Source organism: Amblyomma maculatum, chromosome 1 (assembly GCF_055883805.1).
Source record: "Amblyomma maculatum isolate TAMU_Amacu chromosome 1, ASM5588380v1, whole genome shotgun sequence".
Lineage (NCBI taxonomy): Eukaryota > Metazoa > Arthropoda > Arachnida > Ixodida > Ixodidae > Amblyomma > Amblyomma maculatum.
In genome coordinates this window covers 231,840,621-231,850,191 of record NC_139344.1, presented here as the reverse complement: position 1 = coordinate 231,850,191, position 9,571 = coordinate 231,840,621, and the positions used below count along the sequence as shown (strand labels likewise).

Here is a 9,571-nt window from a genome sequence, read left to right as displayed (position 1 = left end):
GGTATTCTCGTGCGCAACTTTCTGCTTCAGCTGTCTTGTCAACACCGAGGGCCACAAATCAGGATGCAACAATGTTAATGCTGTCTTCAGCCTGCGTCCCATCAATAACTCAGTCGGGAAGCATCCGGTAGTCTCGTGTGGTGCTGACCTGTAATTCAGAAGGGGGTCATTATCGCCGGTCGCTCACTTCTCTGGTGTTCCTGGCAAACACTGCATCGACGCACCGTATTGCTGATGTCTTCATCCAGGGTCGACCACCAGACGTGGCTTTGAGCCACTACTTTCATTTTGCAAATACTATGATGGCCTTCATGTAGTAGGTTCAGCTCATGTTGATACAAAGTATTAGGGATTAGCACTCGTGAACCCAGCAAGATGCAGTTTTCTTGCACGCTCAATTGCGTAGCACGATTGGAATAAGGTTTGAGCGCAGGATACCGCATCTCTGTTCCAGCCCACAGCGTCTCCCGAAACATTGCTAGCACAGGGTCTTTAGAAGTAGCTTCAGCCACTGTGGATGGCACCAGGACTTTTGGGTAAGCAGCCTCAAGCACGAATACTTCCGATGGCTGCTCCAAGGAGTGTGTAAAAACAGGCAGCGGCAGCTAGCTCAAACAGTTTGCGTTCGCGATGCTAGCTCCAGGTCTGTACTCAAGCTTGTAGTTGTACGCACCCAGCATCAATGACCAGCTGAGCACAGGTGAAGAGCACGTTTCCGACAGAGGTTTGTCAGCGGCGAGCAGGCCAAGCAAAAGCTTGTGGTCGGTGACCGCCTTAAACTCTCGGTCACAAACGTATTGCCGAAACTTGGTCACTTCAAACAAAAGAGCCAGCACTTCCCTATCCAAATAACTGTAGTTACACTCAACAGGCACAATACTTCTTGATGCAAAAGCGATCGGACGCTCAGCACCCGTGCCTTCATGATGAGCTAGCACAGCCTCCACTCCGTAAGGTGATACATCGCAAATTAACCCCAAGGGCTTCCAGAGTTACAGTGTGCCAAAACAGCAGCAAACATCAACAGCTTGCTTTGCCAAAACGCATGCTTTTGGTCAGCACCTCAGTTCCATGGTGTCTTGGCTCCAAGCAGCTGATTCAGTGGATGAAGTACAGTGGGCAGATTTGGCAGAAATCGCAGATAGAAATTTACAAGTCCCAGGCAGCTTTGTAGTGATTTTACATTACTAGACCGAGGAGCCTTCAGCACGGCCTCAGTCTTCTGAGGGCCAGGGTGGAAACCAGCTGACGTAGCAACGTGGCCCAGGCACTCCACCTGTGGCTCCATGAAACTGCACTTGCCGAGCTTCAGCTTTAATCCGGCTTCTTTCAAGCAAAGAAAACTCGAGCCACATTCTCAGGTGATCCTTATCATTGCGTCCAGTCACCAGGACATCATCAAAGTACACGACCATGGGTCGCAGTCCTTGCAACAAGTTGTCCATCTCCCTCTGGAAAATCGGTGGTGGTGCCGACGTAACGCCGAAAGACAGGCGAGTGTATTGGTACAACCCCGTAGGCGTGTTGATGGTCAGCAGCTTCGAGGAGGCTTCGCTCAGTTTCACTTGCAAGTATGCATCTTTCAGGTCGAGCTTAGTGAACTTTTCACCCCACTCAGTCTGGCGAAGAGATCCTCTACTCCCGGTATTGGGTATTTTTCAGGCACAGTAGCTGGATTCACAGTGACCTTGAAGTCACCGCAGATTCGGATCTGTTCGTTGCGCTTGAGAATATGCCAAGTTGGTGCAGCCCACTCTGATGTTTTTACCGGTTGCAACACTCCAACATGTTTTAAACGGAGCACTTCCTCGTTCAGACGGTCGACTTAACGCAAACGAAACAGGTCTGGCCTTGAAAAACTTCGCCTGTGTTGCCTTGTAAGGTGATTTTTGCAGTTACGCCTTTGAAAGTCCCAAGCTCGTTATCAAACACACTGGAATACTCGCCGCCAGTACACCCCGAAGTGACGAAACTGATTTATCTCTCTTGGAATGCACAATTCCAAGCGAAGGCCCTTCATCCAACCGCGCCCCATGAGGGACGGACAACCACCAGCAACAACGTACAACACATTTTCCCACTTGTGGTTCCCCAGCTGGACGGTCACTGGAAGACTTCCCAGCACAGGACAGAGCTCACCCGAGTAACTTTTCAACATGACAGTTGATGGCTTAAGACATGACAACGGAAACTTGCGGTGAAATGTATCCTCAGACACGACGGATGCACTTGCTTTGTGTCGACCTCCATAAGCGGCGAAGTTCTATTCATAATGACTTCCACATGGTACGGCTGGGTCACTTTTACTGCGCCTTGCAGAGTCCACATTTCGTATACTGGTGCATCCGGCTGAAAATTGGTATTGTTCACGGCATGCACAGACCTTTTCTTCACAGACGATGGCGCCGATCCTCGGATGTGCTCATCTTTTTCTTCCCCTTACACACACGAGAGAGATAACCTTTGAGTCTGCAGTTGTGGCACACACTGTTTATTTGCCGGCACTGCGTCGATGCTCTCCACCACCGCGAAAATACGAAATGCCCGCTTCTTCCCGTTTTGGCCTCACAGAGTCACGTGACACAGCATTAGTATAGGCGCAAACGGCACGGGCGGCATAGAAAGTGCTTGCGAGTCCTTGCTTGCCGACTCCATCACGATAACGAGTTTCTTCGCCAAGTCTAGCTTCAAGTCCGGCTGCTGTAACAATCGTCTCTGCACAACTTCATCATTAATCTCTGCAACGATGCGGTCACGCAGCATTCTCTCACGAAAGGGGCCAAACGCGCAGGCATCGGCTAGCTTGTTCAGAGGTGCAAATAGTCAGCAGCCGCTTAACACGCCTGTCGTGTTTTCGAACACTTACTTGAACGTGCTAACAACTTCGGATGGTTTGTACGAGAAATGCTGTCCTAAGGTATCAAAATGATGGTCAAACTTGCCTCGTACGGCTTCACAGGCGCCAGTAGGTTACGAAGCCGGTTATATGCAGCCGGGCCACAACATGTGAGCAAGACAGCTAGTTGCTTGTCAATCGGCACGTCGTTGGCTAGGAAGTACTGTTCCACTTGCTCCTGGTATTCTTCCCAGCTCGTCTGCACGTCCAACGGCTTGCCGATACCTGGCATTTTCGAAGTACAGGGAAGCAGGGCAGCAGCGGTACTAGAAACAGTTTGCAGCTCAACGCGTCTTCCTCGTCGCTATTGTAACATTCAGTTCCCACACGGAACAGGGGTATACCAGAAAGCGACCAGCCATGCAGACTCCGGTGACAACTCTACTTTATTCGTGCTCGCGCTCTTCGATAAATGCTTAAAATATTTAATACATGAGAGTTATAAATAACTAAGATAATTGTAAACGCAGCTTCGTTACGTCGATCACCCAAGGAGCAGAGGTTGCAAGCTGTGAACTGCGGTTAAGTTCGAGAGCCTCGGTTAAGCGAAACCACTGTTAAACCGGCCGATTATGCTGATGTGGACCTTATCATCTTCATGCTTGCGTCTAGAATTTACCGAAATAAGTGGAGTGAAATAAGTGCAGCCTTTGCCAAAAGTGTAGAGCCCGGGGCGTCTGCTTCTGTGTAGTGGTGTTGATTTAGCATTAGGGCAGGTCCTCCCCATTGAAAAGGCAAAACAATCTTCTTACCATCAATAGATTCGGAGCATTGCAAATGCATTACAAGCCACACGAAGTGGCTCAGAGGTAGACCCCTGGACTCTACACCTTTGACAAAGACTGTACATTGTTAGGGATCTATGCCCATGTTTAGACGAAGCCAGTACTGTATCTGAAACAGTGTGCTACGACAGTATTGCGAAACTCATCAACATTCATGATTTCTAGTTCTGACGACTAAAGTTTGTTACTTGCCCGGATAGGCGTCGATGTCGCGTCTATTGGCCCGCGCGAGCCATTCGCGTAGCCATCGCTCAGACAGTTTCTTGGCTTTTCACACTCCTGCAGGCATATGCTTGGAATAGTGAAGAATTCGCAATCGGTCCGTCCAGTCACGACAGTATCGTCTGCGTGCATTTTACTCGACCATGTAAACGCGGATGAGCTGCAGTGGGGTGCTGCGTCGTCTGCTGACAACGGCGACAGCATGGCGGATTACACGACTTGCATAACAGTGCTCACTGGCTCTACACTGACAATAAATGTTTTCCGACCCCATTTCAAAGAAGCTCGCTACCAGTTTTTAAGAACAGGCTATAGCGGTATGAAGACGGCTTCCGTGGCACAAATGTAGCAGTGAAGGAGCTAAAACAATGCAAATCTAACAAGTACGCTGGTTAAGCCCTCGTTTGGCGACGGTGGCAGGCGTCGTGACATACACCAGCAGTAGCACATGCGCAATCACGAGCAGCTTTCTATTCGCTCTAAACTATCACCTCGACCTGCTCGTAATGCAAGCAAGCTATTCCCAGCATCTGCGCTGTCTTCGATCCTGCACTGACCTCCGAAGATCGAACGCCGCACCAGAGGAGTCACTATAGGTCAGCCATAAGCGGACAGGCAGCGGCGGCTCGCGGTCGCCGCCGCTCGAGTCCGGCCATGCTTATGGTGGCTAGAGGCACTGCTGGCTGGATCCGCTGCGCTCCATCGGAGGGGTTCTCTAGTGATTCGAGAATAGGTGGAAAGGGAATTAAAGAGGGAGAGTAAGCAACTGGTGGCTTGCTTTGAAGACCATTTTCTACAAAGGGTAGAAATTATATTGCGTCCTAGGTAAAAAAAAAAAAAAAAAAAAAACTGTTATTGGCCTTATTAAAACTCGCTACGAAATTGCGGAAACAACAGATCTGAAAACCACTGACAGATAAAAAATGGCTGCGCAGCCTGCTTCGTATTCAAGCAGTTCTTATACATTCGAGCGCGGGGGTCTCAGACCCGTCTTAAATACTGGCGGAAAGTCTCAGGGCCCCCGAGACCTCCTTGACTTTAAGCCCTGGCTAGGACCATGGTTCAGCGGGCGCCCGGTGCGATGGCGCAAAGCAATACCTTCCCCCCTCCCCGACCGCCAAATCACAACTTCCTTTGTCCTGAGGGCTCACTTCGACGGGAGGAGTTCGTTTTGTGCACCCCATGACTTCGTGCAAGCGGAGGAAATATCTTTTGTTTTTCAAGAACCCCCCACAACGAACGTGACCCACGCCTGATGCTTCAACAGAGCGTTACATAAAAAGAACATAATTACATTCTTATTTCGGAAACAAGAAGCCGAAAAAGAAAGGTGTGTCGTATTCTTCTTTTCTTTCTAATGAAACGTGCACTTGTTAAGAAAACAGAGCAACTGTTTTTTTAACAGATCAACTTCCGTGTGGCGACCATAAAAATAAAGGGGCACACATAAACCGCGAGCCATGAAAACTTTGGGCGTCTAGAAACACTCGGATCGATCACAAATTACTAAATTTAGAGGGGAAGTGGCAGATGATTCCGGGATTATCGTGGTGACAATGTGGGTAGTTCGTATACGTCTGGAATAGCGGAACCAGCTGAAATCATCAGAACTAGTAGATGTGACGGCTAGTAATTCACGTTTTTTTTTTCGCTGGTTCCAGAAACTCAGCATAATGATTATTTAAAGTTTTGAACACAAAACTACTGCATTCACATTCTCAGGAATGACAAAGTATAAACCAATAGTTACCCAGAACAATGTTAGACCATGTGATCGCGCTCGCAGGTATATGCATTAGAAATGACAACAGAGAACTAAACAGGCTAATAACCAAATGACAATTCGGAACACAAAGCAAAGAGCTGAAGGTTACAAACAAACAATCAGTCGCACATAAGAAATAAGCATGCCCTCTCGCCTATCGACAGTGCAGATTGGGGCATGCCTCCGGTTCCCGTTATCAAGAAGAATGATTTGGTTTTGGTTTGTGGTGTTTAACGTCCCAAAGCAACTTCAGGCTATGAGAGACGCCGTAGTGGAGGACTCCGGAAATTTCGACCACCTGGGGTTCTTTAACATGCAGTGACATCGCACAGCACACGGGCGCCTTACTTTTCGCCGCCATCGAAAAGCGGCCGCCAAGGCCGGGATTCGATCCCGCGTCCTTGGGAACAGTAGTCGAGCGCCGTAACCAATGGTTCCCTTCGACTGTATAGAGTTTTAAGGTGGCCGCAAATAATGCTGCATCTGTCACGGAGCAGTCTATATTTGCCAATGTACGGGATATTTTTGCTAACCTACAGCACCCTCGGCATGAAATATATGCTTACAATCAGTTGCCGCTTGACGAGGAAACCAGGTAGATATTGGTCGTAAACACTCCGAAGACCCTTCTTCAAAAAAGGGGGGCTTTTATTTTTACATTTTGAAGTTTCTTGTTTACTCAAGAATGCTTAGAAAAAAATTCATGTTTTTAACTCAAAGTATTAAAAAGTTATTGCCATTTTTCCAACCCCTCCGGCACGCATCCGAAACTGCAAATTTCTGACTTCACAATAGGGGCATTTTCACCTTAAAAATGAATTCGTATGCCTATTTATGTATACAATAATTTGTTGAAGTATGTTCTGAATGGTTTCAGTAGTATTTTGGGCAACCCTATATGTTTAGTGTAGTTCAAAATTTCCACCAGAGGTGTGCAGAACGATCCGGCATTCTGTTATTTTCGTTGATCACGCTTGCTTTGCGAATTGTCTGTGCCAGTTTTTCACTCCTTTCCAGCTCACAGACTAATGCATCTAAGCCTTTTAGCAGAACATTATAGTAATCGTGGAAAGATGGCTAAGTTCAGAGCACAACGAAGGTGCCAACGCAAGTTTTTAGATAACCAACACGCCAACTACTGACCCAGCGGGGAGCACATGGACTCCCGTTTTGGCGAGGGCTGCAGAACTAAAGCAACGTAGAGTATGACAGTGATATCTCATTTTAGGATTTATCTCTCCAAGGTAACAGGATCATAGACATTGAGATTATTTCCTCCTTTGTTTCATATTTGGCCTGTCCTGAATTATAGGGATTAGAATATACTAGGCACTATACCAGAATGCGAGGGAGCTTCACTAAAACTCGAGCTGCGCATTCTCTGTGGTATCTGCTTTACGTATAGCGTTACCTGTGATTCCTGCGGCATGAATCTGTATTGAAATCTTCAAAAATGGCCGACCAAGTGGCTTTTTTTTTTTTTTAACGCTTGGAATGCGGCAGGCCAGTTGTTTGAGGACGCAAAAGAGGACAAAAAAAAAAAAAAACGTGCTTTAGCTAGCACAAAAGAAGAATGTGCTACATCTAATTAAGATCCAAGCTATGAGCCTGGTGCTTTAGGCACATGACACTTTTGAAGCGAAAATCTTCACTATAGGCTAGTCAACACCCGGTCTGACGTGCGTGTGATCACTTTTAGCCACAGCTGCGCATGCGCGAACTCGCCCAGTGACGTCACTAGGAGAGTCGCAAGTGTTTAAAGCGAAATGCTTCACTACGAGGGTCAGAGCCGAGCTTCGCGTATGCCGTGACGTCACAGCCAATCCCAAATGCGCAGCCCCCTCACCAAGTTCGGCCGGCGTTGCCTAGCATCGCTTAAGAGGTGTGCGACTCCTCCTCATTAGAAAGAAAATTAGTCTCCACCCGGGAATCGAACCTCCATCCCTTGGATCCTCAGCCGAGCGCTGTACCACTGGCTTTTTTTTCTTTCTGCATGGTATTTATTACATGCTTTTAGATTCAGTGTAGAGCTATATATATTATTGACAGAGTAATCAGGCTGTAGGCGGAAAGTCCAATTGAAACATACAACACAACACCACACAACTAGAATACGACTTAGCACAACGTCACTAAAACGGTGGCAAGGAAAGACAACACATCAACAATGGCAGCCAGTCCGGTTGTATAGTCACTATCTTCGTAAGTGTCTCTAAGCTGGTGTACCATCTAGCTGAAATGAGTAGCGGGGGAGACTAGAGGCTCAGCATTCCAATCCCACATACGCGTTTTCCGCAGGCTGTGCAGTCCAAGGAGGAAAATCATGTCAAAGGGTTCGTGGTCATGTTCGGTGGTTATCAAGTAACGCACACTGTGGGAATTCAAAATAAAGTCTTTCTTCAATGTTCTTTGCAGAACGCCCCAAAATAATATTGCATCTTTTCATGCAATAAAACAGTGTTCGATGGTTTCAGGTGTATCGCATAACCGACAATTAACAGAAGAAACGAAAATATTTTTTTTTTCTGAAGCCACACTTTAACAGGCAAAACCTCGGCATGAAGTTTAAAGAAAAACGTTTTAGTAGAAGGCGAGATCGGCATTTTGCGCATCCTTTTCAACACATCATGCCCCATAAAATTAGAATAGAGTTAACGATATAAGGGAGGCGGGAACAACATAGACATCAATTCTTGATATAAATTTTTCCGTGAAACAGAGAATAAGTACTCATAGGAGAAGCGAACTGCCAGAAAACGCACTCAATCGTAAACTTATTTCATAAAACCAAATAATAAGTGCCGATCGGTAAAATTGGAACAGACTACTAAGTTTGGAAGAATTGGTTCACAAGGTTAGTTTGCAGAGATGCTCTGGTAATTGGATGGGAGCTATTACGGAAAAAGAAGAAACGATCAACTAACTGTCTGACATAGAGATGTGTTAAACCTACTCCTCCAGCAGAAACAGGCCTCAATAAGTTATCGCGCCGCATAGGCTCAAAACTGGACGACCATATGAACGTCGCAAACGTTCGGTGAAAACTTTGGATGGAATTCTTCGCGCAATGGAGTACCTGTAGAACATAATAAAGTTTTGTAGTCAGAAACATGTTACATGCCTGTGCTCGGCCAAAAATTGATAGGCGGTGCGGAACCTGAACATAGCTTTGGAGTGCCGTGACCCGCTCTTTCCAGTAACGCCCACTAAACTTGAATGCATGGAGGCGAACTCCAAGGTATTTAGGGGGAACACGAGACCATTCAATTCCAGCATAATGAGTCGACATTGCTTCCCATGAACCGAACCACAGACCCGAACCACAGCCCCGAACTTTTAGACTTGTTCATTTGGTTGGTTTGTGGGGTTTAACGTCCCAAAGCGACTCAGGCTCGGCTCCTGGAGCTAAGATCAATTGTGTAGTATCTGTTCTTATCAGCTTAATATCTGGTATGGGTCCGACATGGGCCCAGGATATTAAACATATTTTTGTACTTCGGCGGAGTGTTTGAAGCTTGCTTCACCTCCGCCACGGGTTGATCCGGCATTGCACTTATTCATTTGAGCGCCAGATACAATGCCAAACTGCTCAATGGTGGTTATAATTTTGTCAATGCTGGGTTTGTCTGTGCAGAAAAATTCCAAATCGTCGGCGTACGGAAGCACTTTTACATCATTACTGAAGGCAACATAACCACGGATACTGTGGTTTTGCAGTACACTCAAACAAAGTAGTTCTAGGTAGAGGGCAAAGAGTAGCGGTGACATAGGACAGCCTTGCTTCACGGACGATCGAATTAGCACAGGCTCTGATAGGGGACCATTAACAATCAAGTGAGTGGAACAGTTGTCGTAACAAAGTTGCACCCCTTTCAGTACAGTTGATCCAACATTTGCACGCTT

At 46.9% G+C, this 9,571-nt stretch overlaps 1 non-coding gene across 1 annotated transcript; it reads left to right on the top strand.

Annotated features, from left to right (window-relative positions):
• The first annotated feature begins 9,058 nt into the window (after positions 1–9,058).
• On the top strand, positions 9,059–9,249 carry LOC146205890 (U2 spliceosomal RNA). The gene has a single exon (XR_014704572.1). It is a non-coding gene; the product is annotated as a U2 spliceosomal RNA (small nuclear RNA).
• Positions 9,250–9,571: the final 322 nt, after the last annotated feature.